Source organism: Ostrinia nubilalis, chromosome 11, assembly GCF_963855985.1.
Source record: "Ostrinia nubilalis chromosome 11, ilOstNubi1.1, whole genome shotgun sequence".
NCBI classification, from domain to species: Eukaryota; Metazoa; Arthropoda; class Insecta; order Lepidoptera; family Crambidae; genus Ostrinia; species Ostrinia nubilalis.
In genome coordinates, this window is record NC_087098.1 from 1454004 (window position 1) to 1470539 (window position 16536).

Genomic DNA, 16536 nt, shown 5'->3' on the forward strand with positions numbered 1-16536 from the left:
TAGGGAAAAAATTTATTTTGTTAAAACTTGACCTACCTATTTTTTATTAAAAATGACATCTATAAACGATACCTAATGTCTGAAAAAAATTTGGATACTGATACAAAAGTCACCCTGTATAGTTATTTAATTTTTAGCGTTAAGAGTCGCATCTCAAACTAAATTGAAAATTATAAATAACTTGAAAAACTCGAACTGCCTAAGGCATCGTGGGTTCAATTCCCGCCTTAGGCAGTTCGATTTTTTCAAGTAATTTATAATTTTTAAAAATATGACACATTATGTTAAAAGACCTAACTAAATCTCGAGCACAGTATATGGGCGTATTTGCGTTAAAACGTAATAACGATACATTAAACAACTTTTTCTGATTTATTATTGATATAGCACATGATAACAATTAAAATAATTACATGCATAAATAAAGAGAGTAATCGCTTAAAATATTATATTTATGTTGTCATTTAAGTCTCTTTACGTTGAACAATATACATGAAATTATAGAAATGTGACGACGTAAAAGGGCAATGCGTAAAATCTCAAAATATAAAAGAAAAATATAAAAATTGATAACAGCAGTAGCAAAAGCATTACATGTTAAGGCTAAATGTGAAATTTCATTAAATTCGTTTTAGTAGGTCAGAAGATATGACCCAAAAATATGGTTCTGGCCACTAAAATGGCTCTCCTGTAAAATTTACTTTTTTCACTTACGCCAGTATACGTAGGAGCCATCGATTTCTCACTGACAATTATTATGATACCTTTTGATTATGCTGAAATCGAGTTGCTTATCTCAAAAGTCATATTACTCAGTTGCAGTACCTAATAACATTCATGACAATGTCAATCATCTTACATTATTATGACAAGTTATCGAATGAATCTAAATTGCCCATAACTTAGCTCTACACCTCATGACAGGTAATTCTATGGCACTGGACCAACCAACACTGACCAGACAAGCTGTTACGTGAGCTGTTCTTTATGCATGCGCATGCGACTGTCTCTGCCACCCGCTTGACCACTTTCGATTTCCTTTTGAGGTGTCCGTCTGTGTTTTTTACTTACAAAAGAGGTAATATGGCTTCCTGCACATTTCTACAAAGTACTACAAAGTAATCTAAACCATATATTGAGCTAACTTAAAAAAATATAATATAATATAATCGTAAAAGTGCTTTTTTAAAGCCTATTAACAGAAATAAATTAGTTTTTATGAGTTTTTTTTTAATCGTACTTCCTAAGGTGGGAATCGAACCCACGATCTTTTGCTTGTGTGGCGACTGCTCGTCCATCTGAGTTACTTTGAAACTCGTGGATTCGATTCCCACCTTAGGTAGTTCGATTTATTCAAGTTATTTTAAAAATATTTAGATAGAGAGGCGACTCGCCAGAAAAAAAAACTATTAAGTATATTGACAGTTGCGCTTATACTTTTAAACAACTTGTACGAGCAAGAATAGCGATAAAACTCAATGACACAACTTTATCGAAGAATAGTGAAGATCGCTGAACTTAAAATGCTCTCCCACTCAAAAAAAAGACAGCCTTTATCGTCCCACTGTTGGGCACTGTCTTGTACAAAAAAACATACATAAAGCCAAACCTCCTCCTTTTTTGAAGTCGGTTAAAAACCCACAGATATTTTGGAGGCAATGTTGCAATAACAACAAAACCTTATTTCCACACAAATCAACCGACACCGATAACATTCGGACCAGAAGAAATATTACCCCATTTTGACATTGACCCCAAATGTATTATGATATACGATCTATTGATGAGAATACTCGCGTGAATAAAAGGCACATTGAAATCAATATCCCGAAGAGGGAAAGGGCATTATCCACTGAGTAGGTAAAAGATGATTATCTTCAGCAGGATTTTACAGAACACATGAAAAGCAAAAAAAAGGATCCAAATGTAATCAAAAACACAGTCTTTTTTCTTTTCATCGGTGATCCAATGCGATATTCCATTCGTACTAATTAATTACGAAGACTTTTGATACAAAAACCTTTTCATCTGCCTCACAAGTTATGATTCAAGCTAAATATTACGACTTAAACCCCGATTCGAAGTCGTGTCAAAGCAAAATAAATTAATTTTTGACAAAAAAAGTATTTTCGTAAATATTGCAATCGCGAATCACGGGTGATCAAAGAATCCTTATTTTTAAAGACTTTCTACGAGATACCCAAAATTGAAGGAATAAAATGTAAACGATCGATCTTATATCAATTATGATAAGGCGGAGAATAGAACGAGAACACTGTACGTTTTTGTATCTACCCCCTCAAAAGTTAGAACCTGGCTATGAAAATTGGTAACAATATCCGAAGATACCCGATATCCGAATAAAACGAACCCGTAAATTTTATTATAGCAAACCAAACCCCGAGCTAGTGACGTGACTAAACATCTTTCAACAATTATTCAGAAATCATGTCAACTCAATTTAAGCAAAATAACTTCTTCATTCCAAATCAAGATAAATTCTGTTGAAAACACCGACTGCCTCCGATCCGAGATCACAAAATTACAGCGCATCAACCAAGGTCACATAATAAGGGTTAAGTAACATAATTATTCTACATTCTCCATAACAAATAAAAAAATCCAGTATCCGAAATTTCATATCCAGAACGTCCCTATCCCTTTCAATTATCGCTAAAAGCTCCATTGGCGTGTTACAAGAAAGATCTTTGCGAGTCAAACGCGAAGGTTAATTCCAACTTTACCATTATTATGAACTTGGGACAATCCCAGCGAGCGAAATATGGAGGGGAGATATAACGGGGCAAAATATACAATTGCGAAGTTGATAGAATTTGTTTGTCGGTAAATTCGGATCACGTTATCAAATTACGAAATTATTGCGACAACTTTCAAACATTGTCTAAGTTTCATAATGGTGAGCGGGAAACTCCTTGTTGCGGAAAATTCAAGACCATTCGTTTTGGAAATATTTGGGGGCCTTTTTCCAGCAGTGAACGTCTTTTGATTGAAAAGGAAGTCCTATTTTATTCTACGATCATTAGAAGAGCAGTCGTCCGTAAGCGAGTGAAAGGTTGAGAGTTCAAGATTCAGCAGAAGTAGATTTTTAAGTGAAAAATATTGTTTCATAAGTCGCGGAAGCACCTGGATGCGGCCAGGGTGGGACCTTTCGTTATGGAAATACTTAGCGAATGCCTTTGCCCAGCAGTGGACGTCTTTTGGTGTAACGAGGCAGCATTTGTAATACTAAAATCCTGTGGATTTATTGAAAGAATATAGGTAGTATTTTGCACAATGTTGTTGTCATAGTAAGCATATACCTCAGATCATAGAAGGGAATAGATGTGAAACGGGGGCGTGGCGCGTGTCTCCGCGATATGCCCAGAAACGAACATCGCCCGCGACGCCAGGTTAGTCGCGATTCAGTCGTACTGAGGAAATGTTCTCCGATATTGTTGGATAATGCGTCGTAACGTGCAATAACATAAGTGAAACGAAGAACTACAGGAACAATGAAGTCATTTACCACATGTAAGTATTGCAAATCCATTGGTATTTTGCTTATAAATAAAAAAAACTAAACATTTTTACGAACGAATTCAGTGCCGTGACATTTACTGCGATATCGAAATTAGTGGTGATAAAAATTCAAACACGTTGTACATTGACGATTTAGTTAGCAACCACTTTATGTCATGCGTAACTACTGCGCAATGTATTTTATTTCTTCCGATATCCACTGACGCGTGAAAATACACAGTACGGCCGCATGTGCCGGTCGTAACATAGTGCAGGGCTCGTGTTCTAATACGGTTTCCTATTATCGATAAATAGAAGTAAATTATTATTTTCTATTTTCTAATTTTGAATGAAAAAATCATGAGTTGCTTGCGATTTTTAAGTTTTTACAAAAACAATAACAATAGTAGAAGGGATTAGTAACTGTCAACTATGTAATTACTATAAGAGCTAGTTGAAAGCCTAATATAGGCATTATTTTTGATAAACATAGGCGGTACGAATTTCGCCATAATTAAAAAGTTAATGCGCGATAGCGACATTGAGCTTTGGTTGGGGTAAATTAATATAAGGTAACTTCATTTAGTCCCAATAATTGATTCTGAGTTTTTCGTCCATACAAAATGGAACTGACTCCTTTATGCAAAAATCGTTAAAGAACATAATAATAACGTATAATAATAAAAAGGATTTCATACAAGCATTTTTTAAACCAATTTCGAGCCTTGCCCCCAGGATTTAAAGTATCGATATCTTATCGACTCCATTTTATCTTTCTTCTCTCTAATTGCTTTTTTTAAAGTGTGCGTTACGTCACGCGGCCATTGATTGGCCATAAGGCACGCCTTCTGGCCAATCACAGCACTTTTAAGCCGGTTGCACATGTTGTCGTAGACTCTCAGTCGCTTTGTTTTTACACAGTTGAATGTGTGTGTGGGAGCTGTGGTGGGGGAAATGTGGGGACACTGGTTCTCGTTGTAGTTACGCGCGACTTCATAATAATATCTATTCTCTTTCTATGATCTGAGGCATATACTGTGCGCCTGCGCAACACGACGTAACCAGTCGACCTCAAGCCCACGCGCGGCGCCAGTGACTCACGAGTAAACAAACCGTGACACGGAGCTGATCATCCGTCTTTGTCTTTTTGATAATTTTGGAGTGGGACGGGACTAAAGATGGACCATAATTTCGGTCTCTATGTTATACAAACGATGAGGTCATTGTTTTTATTGAACATTGACTGATGGGAAGCATGGGTAGCTTTATTTTTCATACTGTTTGTATCTTGTATAGTAAGTTTTTATTTGCAAGAAGTCATCTTATGGAATGATTCTTCTGCCCAAATAGGGACAAACATAAAATGTAGAGTTCGATTTTCATGAGCCCCTTATGAGTATAGAGGTGTCTACAAGCTAATCTACTTTACACACATAGGTACATGTAGAGCGAATAACAACAAATGTTTGCTTGGTAAGTAATGTTTAACCATAAAAGATGCTTAGCCCTTCTATAGGGAAACATCCAGAACGTATAATGTGATGTGCGACTCTTTTCGTCAGAAAGTCAACTTTGCTTCAATTTTTTAACTTATCAAGCTCAATAAAATTGAGATCATTCTTACTTAGTACATATTTATTTTATAAAAAAAATACAAGGGAAATTCGTACTCGTACGTACGAACGTGAGGCTAACTTGAACAATCCTGTGCCTGTGGCATGTAGTCGTGATGGTTAGTATTTTTGCTACAAAAATGTTAACTCTTAGAGCGCTTTCACATTAGGGCGTTAGTAGCACGACTGCAGCGCGGCAGCGGCTTTTTTATAATGTGAAGGCAATGGATCCGCTGTCACATAGTATGAAATTTTCAGCAGCGCATCTGTCGCGCGTTTGTCGCGCTGCTAAATCACCTAAAATGTGAAAGCGCTCTTATATTCTAGCATACATAGTATGTCCAAAACGACGCCATTGAAAAGTCGTTAGTTCATTGTTGGTTGAACTTGATTGCGCACGTCCGTTATCTGCAAAAGGCTCTGGCCAAATAGAGCTTTCCAAGTATGGCGAAGTTTGCTTTTTGCTGTCACGGCCGTATCGAGTCGGGTCGAGCTTTCTGCACAACTTTTTTTTTGTTCTGCCCTACTTCTCCTTGTCAACTGTACATAGAATTGATAATTATAATTAACTATTAATTTGAGAACAGTCTACAGTAGACTGCGGTTGAAGCGAATTAAGATATTATGGACTATTATTAAGTATTGGTCGAATCGAGATCCGAGAAACGCGAATTCGAACTCCGTCGCCGCAGGACTACATATTATAGTGAACCTGCTCCTGACACAAACATACAGTGTTACTTTGGTGGTTTTACCACTAGAACTGGCGCTTTTGCAAGGTTCCTGGTGATTTGTTTCCATCACCTCGCGTTTTAATTTTTTTGGTGGTTTTTCAGTATGATTTTTAGCAGGTTTCAGTATTTCAGTATAGTTTTAATCCGGCACTGAATAATTTAGTGTGATTTGGTGGATTTTTTCTAGTCCAAATTTCTTAAGTCTGGCGGAATTTTGTCTTTGATCTCGCTTTAATAAAATCCGAAGATTTACAGACTTGAAAAAGACCTTTAGTGAAGTAATAATCGTATTTACGAATCACTCTCTTTCGGTCAAAGCTTTTACACCTTGAACAAGATGATTGAATTGATTCGGCAGTAATGTTACTTTTGTTAATAAGGGCATTGTTCAGAGGTGAGGAAAGCATTAGGGCTGTTACACACTACAGTTAGTGGGTCATTCCGCGCGAACTGCCCGTTCTAATCGCTCGTTAGTGACGGTTGGCTGACTCTACATTATATGACAGCATACTATCTGATAATACAATATCTAATATTACCTACGTATGTGGCTACTAAGTTTTTGTATTGTACAATTTATTGGTGGACTACCTTCATTGAGACTTTGAGAGTAATCTGTTCGCGAATTGAATTCCAAAGCATAACTTATTCTAAAAAAAATTAATTTTCCTTATGAAGGATGTTTAGTTGCTTTATTTTAGTTAGCGAATTCGTGACGTCATAGAATCATGTTCTCAAGCATAAATTGAGACATCTGATTGGCTATTCAAATTCAAATTCTTTTTTGGCTAACAACAATCACAGAACAGAATCTGGCTAATATTGAATCAAGTTTTGGTAGTCTTTAGTGCGGATCTAAATCTACAGCTCTTAAAAAGTATGTCAGCTGATTGGTGGTGTCAGACAGTCAACCACTTGTGTTTGATTATCAGTTAACGTTGAACAAGCTTCCTCCTTCCTTCGCCAGTAATTAGTATTCCAAATTAAAATTCATACACGCAATAGACAATGAGTTGTCTCCGGTCGCTGGCAGCTCGTTGAGGCGCTAAATGAGTTTGTATTAATTTATCAAACGCTATCTCGGATCTTTGGACTTTGTTTTTTACCCGACTACGCCAGAAAAATAGGCCCAGAACAGACGGTGAAACGCAATTGCAACGAAACTGCAACTTTCTGATGATTCTGATGAATGAAACTGAAACTGAAAGTTTCAAACTGATCGCGTCATGTGTGGTCTCTCAACGGACGCTACGGCAGAAACTTAGATGCAACTCAAAAGTAACTAGCAGTTGCAGTTTCGTTGCAGTTGCGTTTCACCGTCTGTTCTGGCTGGGCCCTATTTGAAAATAGTCTTAGGCTGAGTTGTATCACCCTAACTTTATGTTTGTTTTATTGGTCGATTAAATCTACTTTAACCGGAATTTTTGTATGGATTTCACAGACTTTTGACGTTGGTTACAGTTAAGGCAAGATGGTGTAACCCATGGTTAGGATGTTAACATGGGCAGTTAATTACTCTACTATCAGTTGGTTTTTATTTCATATGATTTAAGTTTTTTTATGAATCGACAAAACTTAAATGTTACCAGTAGCAAAGCGATGGGTTTCAAATCGTTATCTAATGTTAGGCATAAATCTGGAAGCCTAGCGGCCGAATACTGAAACACTACTCAAATCTGTCACTCAGCTGACGGGCTCCTAAATTTAAGTATCCTTCAATTTTAAATGGTATTCTCAAACGCCACTCAACGGATTTGAAGCCGTGATCAGCTAAGCAGCTCTCAAATGTTTACCTACTGGCAACATTTACCAAAAAAAGTATGTTTTCATTTACACAAATGATAACTTTACGTTTTTTATCCATTACACGCAGCATCGTTTGGTTATGTATTGTCTTTTATGAAAATATACTCAATCAACTTAACATAGAACAGTTTATTTTTAGTTTCTATTTTATATAAATCTCGTTTTATCATATAAAAAAATTAATGCTTGCATTTTTATTTAATTAAAAAAATAATTTTAAAGGTGATACTTTTTATTGTTGAAATCCATTAAGTAGTGATCGTGGACCGAAACGTAACCACAATTGACATTTATCATTGTTGACAGAGTATCAAATTGACAAATCAACAACTCTTGGAAATGCTGCTATGCGATGTCCCCATATTCCTCAGAAATAGGCATGTTTATGTAAAGCGATTTCATAGGAGCTATTTTGGTTGTTACTTTGTGCACTAGTACGATGCACAGTTGGCTGTTCGATGTGGAAGATATCACCTAGTACACGTTCATAACTTCCCGTTGCGTAGAACAGTAGGGTTATAATAATAAGTGTTTGGTCCACTGGTTGTATGGCGTTTGGTGAGGGGTTTCAAAGAGCTTCCAAATTATGAATCCAGAAACAACACCGTTTCTTTAGAGACGCGGAACCTCGCTCGGAATTGCATGTCATTATAATAATATTTTTCAATAGTGTTCAGCCTTATTGCGTTCCTGTGATTAGATCTAGGTATTTCCTCGAGGCTCGAAAGAAATGATAACGATGACACACAATTATTTACCACTATTTAGGTCGATTTAGGTATAAGAATAGGATTTAAGATACCGCGCAAGCACTCTCAAATTTAACAGCTGCTTAAGACGATTTGACAGTTGTTTGAGTAATGCTTAGCGTTGAATGGCGTTTCAGTATGCGAAAATTCATTTGAATGGCGTTTGAGTGCAACTTAATTTGAGAGGTGCTTAAAAATTGAGAACTGCTCAGAAATTGTTTTGAGTATGCGAAATGTAAGTTTAGGAGCTGCTTAACTATTTGAGAAGCCGTCAAATATTTAAATGGCGTTTCAGTATTCGGCCGTAGGTTAGGTTAGTAGGCCATTCCTATCAAGCGATGCATAAAAACAAGAATTTGTAAATAAATACATGAAGACCTGCCAAAAAAGCAATGACGTCAGAGCGTGCCTCGACGAACTGCCGAAACGAAGGTAGGCCACTTTTGACACGTCCGACCACTTAGGGTTGCCAAATTTGGATGCGCTAATTTCGGGACAAAAAAGCCTGTAGGGTTTAGCCAAAAATTTCTTTAGTCTTATGGCTTGCTAGTGCATTAACCTATAACATGAGACCAACCGGGTTAGGATGCGCGCCGTGATATTTACGCCACTTTATCGACGTCAAAATCGATAAAATGGCGTGATAACCGATTATCGCGGCGCGCATCCTAGGCTTACAGGTCCATCCTACATCCTAGGCCCTCATAATCATCATTTAAGCAGCACTGTAAAAAATAAGGCACGATTTTTCAAGTAGCTACTGCCAGCTAACTTCTTAGGATCGTCTAAGTACTCTATTGCAAGACTATCCGCGATTTTTTTTTATCCACAACGAGGATTTTCCGATCGTTTAGCAACCCTAGTCCCCAGTTCACCAGATAGGTAGACCCGGGGCCACTATAATAATAAAAACAAAATTGTTTTGACACCTCACGTGTCACAGCGGAATGACAATTTGACACGGGATTATTAGGCTGCTGAAAATGAATAGGCAGCTGATAATATCACGATTGACACATTGACGGTTTTATTTATTTAATTTATAGTTTAGACAGTACGTAATAGAATAACTGTAAATCAAGTAATAAGTAAGATATTTCACAATAAGAAAGTTTCTTATACTTCCCAATTTTTAATTAATTACATATAAAAGTTCTTAGTACTATAAATTAATTATAATTTACCGTGTAGTAACGCTCCAGTTAAATAGTTGCATATTCCTATTAGTAATTGCATTATGCAATTTGACTGAAGTTACAATAGTAGCAGCAGAATTCAGTCATAAATATTTCTAATCGGAAACAATAAATAACTGTTGTAATAAAATAATACATTGAAATTCCACAACCGGTATTATTCCACAAGTCTTACCAAGTATTTTATTTAGAAAGGACAGTGCCAATCCATGTATGGAAGTTGGACCAAGTGCTGCCCAGAATGAAACGATAGTGCATTTTGTTCCTCAGGCCAATACTAATTTGTGAACCGAAGCGCACTGAAATCTATCCCTGGAGTTAAGAGAAAAAAAGAGTTTTGTTTTGAATTATTTACATACAAAATATCATCGATGTATACGTACTAAATAACACTTGCTACGTTGAACTTAACCATACTGCATCCGTACACCTTACTTTAGTACGACTTCGACATTCTTTATAAGCGATCAAGCGCTGTTGCAGTAGTTTAGTTACTTGACAAAAATTAATTATTTCCAAAATGGAGCAAGAAGTTTTAGCTTACAATAACTTCAATAATAATCGATTGTAATACACCAATAAATTGATTTTTTGCAAGTATAGAAAACTAAAACTTCTTGCTTCATTTTGGAAATAATGAATTTTTTCAACTTACCAAACAATTAAAAAAGCGCTAGATCGTTTATAAAGAATGTCTAAATCGCACTAAAGTAACGTGTACGGATACATTATGGTTAAGTTCAACATAGCGAGTGTTATTTAATGCCACAATCGCGAAATCTAATGCGTAGTACGTATACATCGATGATATTTTGTATGTAAATAATTCAAAACAAAATTCTTTTTTTCTCTTAACTCCAGGGATAGATTTCAGTGCGCTTCGGTTTACACATTAGTATAGGCCTGAGGAACAAAATGCACTATGGGTTGATTCTGGGCAACACTTGGTCCAGACCCTGGCACTATCCTTTAATTTACTTATTACTGACGCTCACTGGTGGTAACATTTGATTTGGACGTTCGGACAGTAAACAAAATATAGGTAAAGAATTCAACTATAAAACGTAATATCCATACGTTTGCCTCCTATCACATAAAAAAAAACAACGTGTCTAACGGCCGAATACTGAAACACTACTCAAATCTTTCACTCAGCTGACGGGCTCCTAAATTTAAGTATCCTTCAATTTTAAATGGTATTCTCAAACGCCACTCAAAGGATTTGAAGCCGTGATCAGCTAAGCAGCTCTCAAATGTTTACCTACTGGCAACATTTACCAAAAAAAGTATGTTTTCATTTACACAAATGATAACTTTACGTTTTTTATCCAATAAGATAAGATAAGATAAGATAAGAAAAACTTTATTTGACACAAAAATAAAAAATAGAACAAAGGAACTTAAAACTATACACGCATACTTGTGTCAAAAAGGCGCCCGCTCAGCATTAATCGAGCCACGCGTGCATGCACGCGTGCCCCGACGCTGGTTTTCAGCGGGTGCCTCTCCAACCAACATTTAAATTAAAAATAAAAAAAATAATAAAAAATAACATTATACAAAACATTGACAAAGAGGGCGCCACTATCTCACCGCACAATAATTACAACAAGAAGAAAATAAAAATTAAATTATGAAATTAAAATATTGTACAACACTGGAGGCGACTCATGACGCCAGCCCAACAAAGGTTATGGCCAACCCAGTGTGCACCAATGCAAGCACATAAACAAAAAATCACACAATCACAATACACAGATTAACCAGACAAAAAGAAAATAAATTATATTAAAACTTTCAAACATTTATAAAATATTTAATTATAATAAACTATCCAAATACACCTTTTCACTTCCCTTGTGAATACCATAAAACTCAAAGGCATGAAACAGAGAAAAAAAAAAATAAAAAAAAAAAAATGGTTGATGACTGAATGAAGTGTGGAATGAAGCATGCATTGAAGACCGCGTGCTGCCACGCAATAAAAACGTGATTTCATCTTTGGAATTGGATTCCTGATTTTGATTGAAGAAAGCACAGGAAGAAAGTGATTCATAGACACACTATATAAAGGTCAAACCAGAAAATAAAATAAAGTAAAGCAGGCCCGAGACGACGCCAAACGAAGTGCTTGGCGTTTTGATTCCCACTCATTGCCTTGGTTTTTGGGCATGAAGTGCAAGTAACTTGGTGAGAAAGTTATCCATTCACTGTTTAGTTTGATACATTATACAATTTAATAAAAATAATACTACTTTACTTTCCAGGATGCACTCATGCGCAGGGAGGGCCCCGAGAATGAAAATGGGGAATAGAAATGGGAATGGTGGCAACTTTGAATGAACCCAGCGCTTTATGATCATGATCACGGCCTCCGTCCATCATTTTACTGCGGCTTACCGGCGCCAGGACGCCCTGATAGGTCTCCTACGCTTGCCGCGCATGACCCGCTGGTAAGTAACCCATCATTGTCAGTCTTTTGCAATTCCATTAAATATTTTCTTAGGTTATGTTTAAAAGTAAATTTTGTTTTCAGGGCGCGCAGAGGAGGAGGCAGGTCGTTCCAGCACCGGGACGACGCAAATCTGAATGATCCGCGAAAAGCTGCTGTGCGATGTTTGGGTGTAGCAAATATGTGAGTGCATAGCCTCTTTGGATATCTACTCTGAGCTTGGGCCCATTCCAATACACGCAGCATCGTTTGGTTATGTATTGTCTTTTATGGAAATATACTCAATCAACTTAACATAGAACAGTTTATTTTTAGTTTCTATTATACAGTGTGAGTCACGTTAAAGTGTACATATGAAAATAGATGAAACTAGACCTATTTTTATCGACAAAAAAGAGGTCAAAAAATTTTTGAGATTTTTTTTTAATTTTTTATAGAATTTTTTTTCTTCCAATTACTTATTGTAAAGAAAACATAATAACTTTTAAACTAAGCGGTATATCTTGATAAAATAAAAACAGTAATAATGCTAAATAACAGGCAATACTAAAAAAATACATAAAATACACAAGAAAGGCCAACAAATAATAAAAAAATTATACTTTTTGAAAAAAATCCGCTTAAAATTCGTGTTTTTTTTGGTTATTTGATAAATTTCTCCAAAAAATGCCCCTATAACCGGTAGTTTTTATTACTTTGTATTATTTTCTATCGTATTACCTTCGTAAAACGAAAAATTGCATGTCTCTATCCCTATCACAACGTTTGCAATGATCGTTTGAACTAAGCCTCTCCGGGCGCGCCATTCAACGCTTCGTTAACAACAAAACTGAAAATGGCTCTAGATTTGTAATTTTGATAAAGACAAGCTAGATTTCAAATAAAAACAAAAGATTTCGAAGTAAAATAAGCATTTTAGTTAAAATTAAAATTGTCTCTACCTGTAGCGGAGAATAATTTTGTGGCAGGCCTTTGTTCAAACGATCATAGCAAATGTTGTGATAGGGATAGAGACATGCGATTTTTGGTTTTACAAAGATAATACGATAGAAAATAATACAAAGTAATAAAAACCACCTGTTATAGGGGCATTTTTTGGAGAAATTTATAAAATAACCAAAAAAAACACGAATTTTTAAGCAGATTTTTTTCAAAAAGTATCGTTTTTTATTATTTGTTGGCATTTTTTGTGTATTTTATGTATTTTTTTAGTATCGCCTGTTATTTAGCATTATTATTGTTTTTATTTTATCAGGATATACCGCTTAGTTTAAAAGTTATTACGTTTTCTTTACAATAAGTAATTTGAAGAAAAAAAAATCTATAAAAAATTTAAAAAAAATCTCAAAAATTTTTTGACCTCTTTTTTGTCGATAAAAATAGGTCTAGTTTCATCTATTTTCATATGTACACTTTAACGTGACTCACACTGTATATAAATCTCGTTTTATCATATAAAGAAATTTATGCTTGCATTTTTATTTAATTAAAAAAATAATTTTAAAGGTGATACTTTTTATTGTTGAAATCTATTAAGTGGCGATCGTGGACCGAAACGTAACCACAATTGACATTTCGTCAGTTGCAGGTTCACTTGGGGTAACTGACAAAATACAGTTTTTCAGTAGAGCCGTTTAAAGTTTTTTTTCGTCTTAAATCGGACATAGCTTTTTTCCTATTTAACCTTTTTTGGATCTGTTTTTACAGAAATGCTTAGAATTCTACGCGGTTTTAGATTAAATAAAAAGAATTATCTAATATGTCTTAGTTAAGGAAATAAATTGCAGTTACACCAATGTATTTTTGTACTTTTGACAGTTACACTAATTTTACACCATACTTTTGGAAAAAACATAGGTCAAATTGGTGTAAGTACTGCCCAAATTAAAATAATTTGATGTTTTTGCTGGGTTTTGTTTACTTAGTTGCTGTATAATTTATGTAAAAGTATTAAAAAATAAGAGAATTCATGAAAAAAATAACATTTTGTCGTTTTCTTTGTTTTTTTTTTATTTTATTAGAAGTAACTTTTATTTTATTCATTAAAAAATGTTAAAAAAGCCATGGGAATCAAGAAAATATGTGTATTTAATTTTTTTAAGACAGAAATATTGAAATAACTAAAGTATTACTGTGAAACTAAGTAATTTCAATATTTTTTTAAGCTTTGACTTACCAATACCGTATTTAGCTCTACAGGGCAACTTAAACTGTAAACAAAATGGATTTAATTTCCCACCTCTTTATAGCAATGTTGAATTAAGGTCATGAGACTACAACACTAAAAGTAACAGAGTAACAACAGATTAATGTTAGCAACGCGCAGTGACGCCTAGTTGGCTGGATAGTTGCTCAATTTCAATTATTTTTTTTGTTGAGCTAACTTTAACTTCTTTAACTGATACTGCTGGTATAATAATAATGTTATAAGCCTTAAAACTTTCTAAATTCCTATTTTATTTCATGTTATAAACCTTAGCAAATCAGTGTAATTGCAAAGTTTTGTAGCAAAATTTTTACATTATTACAGATACACCAATTCAACCTGGTAAAATTATTACAATGTCAGTTACACCAAAATTGTGAAGGAAATCTGAAAAGTTCACACCTGAAAATGTCCGTGTAATTGTATTTTTTTTAAAGCTAGAATTTTTTTAAGTATACCATTCGAAAGAGCAGAAAAAACTAAGAAAAACTGTATATTTAACTCAAAAACCGTATTTTGTCAGTTACCCCAAGTGAACCTGCAACTGACGATTTATCATTGTTGACAGAGTATCAAATTGACAAATCAACAACTCTTGGAAATGCTGCTATGCGATGTCCCCATATTCCTCAGAAATAGGCATGTTTAGCGATTTCATAGCAGCTATTTTGGTTGTTACTTTGTGCACTAGAACGATGCACAGTTGGCCTTTCGATGTGGAAGATATCACCTAGTACACGTTCATAACTTCCCGTTGCGTAGAACAGTAGGGTTATAATAAGTATTTGGTCCACTGGTTGTATGGCGTTTGGTGAGGGGTTTCAAAGAGCTTCCAAATTATGAATCCAGAAACAAGACCGTTTCTTTAGAGACGCGGAACCTCGCTCGGAATTGCATGTCATTATAATAATATTTTTCAATAGCGTTCAGCCTTATTGCGTTCCTGCGATTAGATCTAGGTATTTCCTCGAGGCTCGAAAGAAATGATAACGATGACACACATTATTTACCACTATTTAGGTCGATTTAGGTATAAGAATAGGATTTAAGATACCGCGCAAGCACTCTCAAATTTAACAGCTGCTTAGGACGATTTGACAGTTGTTTGAGTAATGCTTAGCGTTAAATGACGTTTCAGTATGCGAAAATTCATTTGAATGGCGTTTGAGTGCAACTTAATTAGAGAGGTGCTTAAAAATTGAGAACTGCTCAGATATTGTTTTGAGTATGCGAAATGTAAGTTTAGGAGCTGCTTAACTATTTGAGAAGCCGTCAAATATTTAAATGGCGTTTCAGTATTCGGCCGTAAATCTATAAATTATACAAACTCATCCAGAAATTAATAACATAAAAGTAGGTAAGCTTTCTGATGTGTCAGGGGTAGGTAACTAAATATTTATAAAAAATACTTAGTCGAAAAGACAAAATTACTTATTAAACTATTACCAAATTCCCACTACATCGCTAAATAAAATGGCACCATGTTAACCCCTCCACGCTCGCGTCCCGCTGTAGGTATAATTGATACCACTAATGGGACAGCGCCTGGTCCCGCGGCCGGAACGCCAACGCAACGATTATGGCAATTTAATTGCACAGATTACTGACGATTGGACGAATAAAAATGCTAATGCCGACGCCAACTTATTCGCAAATCCTGAAGGGACGCATAATTTAGCTGAAGTCCGTTCACGGTATTAAAATTACTGTATAATTCATGACGAAATCATTTGCAAATGTATATGAATGAGCATACAATTCTTAAGCAATAATTAATATAATAGGCATGATTGTTACATACGAGTTATTGTCAAGGAAATAGAATATAAATCATGTCTGTAACAAAACAAGTGTACGAATTTTTCCGCGATTATTATTCATGTAAATAAATTCTGATTCAAATTATACTCTCTCTAGGACTTTCTCGACTTACGAAGTTGGGGCTTCAAATCCCAAATGGGACAATTTAATTTTGTTGTTATTACTTTCGTTACGACATTTCAGGCTTGAACTTTAATCAACTTGATCCAAAATATAATTATGAGCTTAGCATGCCATGTTAAGCCGCCATTCCGATTGAAGCACATTACACACCTGTGACTATGTCGGCATAAAGTCTGTCACCAGACAGACATAATAGAAGAATACCTATAAATTCACAAATATTCCGGAGGCATCTTCAACATTTCCAAGAAAACAAAATAATCCCTGAAACCATGTTTTATTTGAAATGATACATATATTATATCAAGCACAAACTG

At 35.1% G+C, this 16536-nt stretch overlaps 1 long non-coding RNA gene across 1 annotated transcript; it reads left to right on the forward strand.

The window, feature by feature from the left end:
* Positions 1–11554: 11554 nt before the first annotated feature.
* LOC135075818 (uncharacterized) lies at positions 11555–12290 on the forward strand. The gene is made up of 3 exons (XR_010258118.1): positions 11555–11807; positions 11885–12070; positions 12154–12290. It is a non-coding gene; the product is annotated as an uncharacterized LOC135075818 (long non-coding RNA).
* The last annotated feature ends 4246 nt before the right edge of the window (positions 12291–16536 follow it).